At 40.2% G+C, this 2,582-nt stretch overlaps 1 pseudogene; it reads left to right on the top strand.

Annotated features, from left to right (window-relative positions):
• Nucleotides 1-1,797: 1,797 nt before the first annotated feature.
• LOC112319731 (large ribosomal subunit protein eL21-like) lies at nt 1,798-2,344 on the top strand (annotated as a pseudogene).
• The last annotated feature ends 238 nt before the right edge of the window (nt 2,345-2,582 follow it).

Consider the following 2,582-nt stretch of genomic DNA (forward strand, 5'->3'; position numbering starts at 1 on the left):
AAGCTTCTAGGGGTAGGGCAGCACACTCTGTGGTCCACAGGGCTGAAGGTGATCAGTAGGTGCCCCCTGCCCTGGACACTCTGCCCTGGACGGCAGAGTAAAGCCTCAAGTCTCTGGGGTGGCAAAGGCTGTTACTCCCAGGGCAGCTGACAGAGATGCGTTGTTCAGTAGATGCCTGAAAGCCATTTGATATAATTGAACATCCATTTATGAGTTAAAAAAACCCCAACAAACCCCAACAACCTCAGCAAACTAGAAATTCCTGAATCTGATAAAGGACATCTACAAAAACCTACAGCTGGCATCGTACTTAGGGTGAAAGGTTGACTCTGTAAATCATGGTGCCTCTACCCAGTGGAGTACTACTTGCCCATAGAGAAGATGAGTGTCTGACAGAAGTAATAACATGCGTGAATCTCAAAGGCATTATGCTAAGGGACAGAAGCCAGTCTCGGAAGGCTGTATACTATATGATCATATTCGGTTGATATTCAGGAAAAGGCACAATTATGTATAGGTTGCTGGGAGTGGGGGTGGGTGGGTGGAAATGGAGAATCGACTACAAAAAGGCACAAGGGGACTTTTGGGATGATGGGAGTTCCTTGTCTGGTTGTGGTGGTGACTACATGACTGGATGCATTTGTCAGAATTTATAGAATTACACTCTTACTCTTAAAAGATGTAATTTACAGAACTACATCTCAAGATACCTGACCAAAAATTAAAACAAGCAAACAAAAGTTTCAGAAAGACAGTTCGGTGCTATAAACAGTGAAATAATCGGTAAACCATTTGGGGGAAAATAGCTTTTGATTCCTTACATCATATAGTAAGATAGATTCCAAATGGACAATAGGTATTAATGAAAAAATAAAACCATTAAAAACTTAGAAATACGAAGGAAATATAAATAATGAATGCATATGAGATAAAAGCTTAAAGGCCACGCAGAAGTTGGGGTACTGGTTACTAAGAGGTAGGAGGAGTGTGTCCCTGAGGAAAGGCCCATTGCAGAAGTCTCTCCCTCCCCTGCCCCTTCCTCACCTTCACCCCCTGCCTGTCTCTCTCTCTTTCTGTCTCAATAATATGGAGGACAATTACATGGCCATTTGTTTTATTATTATTCATCAACTGTGCAGCCTTCAGTACAAGGACCAATAGAAAGAAAGAGGTAAAACTGGAGTGCAAATGTAATTTCCTACATTTTACACACACAGAGGTTAGGCACAGAAAGGCTAAGTCCATTGGTAAAGATTAATCTCTGCCCTCTCCTCGTCCAGTTCCCCATTCCCTGCCCCAAGCGCTCAGCCAAAGCAGCCACATGATTTAGCACAATTAACAGACTCTGAGCCTTATAAACCAAGGCCAGTTTAAAAGAACCTAGGTCTCAGGTATAAGATGTTTAATAAAAATTTTAAACAAATATGGGTGAATTCCATCTGACATGCAATGGAGAAAGGCTTTCCACATATCAAAGTAAAGGCAGGAACCATAAAGGGAAAAGATCAATAGATTTGGCTATTCTGAAGTTAAAAATGACACACAGGTTTTAAAACATCCAAGCAGAATTGAAATACAATATGCAGTTGGGGAAAATATTAAGATATATTGCAGATAAAGGATCAACATCCTTTAAAAACAAAGAGCCCTTAAAATCAATAAGACCAATAGCCCAATACTAAAACAGGCAAGGAATATGGGTAGGTCATTTTTCAAGGGAAGAAATACATGTTGCTAAAAAGCATTTAAAAATAGTCATTCTTGCTTTTTTGGCCCAAACCGCCATCTTCCAGTAATTCGCCAAAATGACTAACACAAAGGGAAAGAGGAGAGGTACCCGTCACATGTTCTCTAGGCCTTTTAGAAAACATGGAGTTGTTCCTTTGGCTACATACATGCAAATCTACAAGAAAGGTGATATTGTAGATATCAAGGGAATGGGCACTGTTCAGGAAGGAATGACCCACAAATGTTACCAGGGCAAAACTGGAAGAGTCTACAAGGTCACCCAGCATGCGATGGGCATTGTCGTAAACAAACAAGTTAAGGGCAAGATTCTTGCCAAGAGAATTAATGTACGAATTGAGCATATTAAGGACTCAAAGAGTCAAGATAGCTTCCTGAAATGTGTGAAGGAAAATGATAAAAAAAAAAGAAGGAAGCTGAAGAGAAAGGTACCTGGGTTCAACTGAAGCATCAGCCTGCTCCACCCAGAGAAGCACACTTTGTGAGAACTAACGGAAAGGAACCTGAGCTGTTGGAACCCATTTCCTATGAATTCATAGCATGATAAGTGTGAAAAAAATAAAAGACTTCTATACTGAAAAAAAAAAAAAAGTCATTCTCTCTAGTCATTAAATAGTTGCCCATTAAAAGTGTATACTTGTCACACATTCACTTGTCTGGGATTAAAAGCAATGGAAACCTCTGGTATCGGGAAGTTGTAGGGGAGCAAGTTCAGCAACATTAACAAGAGCCTCAAAAACGGTCTGTTCTTTGATTTAGCAAGATGTGCACAAAGATATTTATAATCATGATATTTGGAAATGACTTAAAGCATTCTCGTGACAGGAAACTGGCTA

This window comes from Desmodus rotundus, chromosome 6, assembly GCF_022682495.2.
Source record: "Desmodus rotundus isolate HL8 chromosome 6, HLdesRot8A.1, whole genome shotgun sequence".
NCBI lineage: Eukaryota > Metazoa > Chordata > Mammalia > Chiroptera > Phyllostomidae > Desmodus > Desmodus rotundus.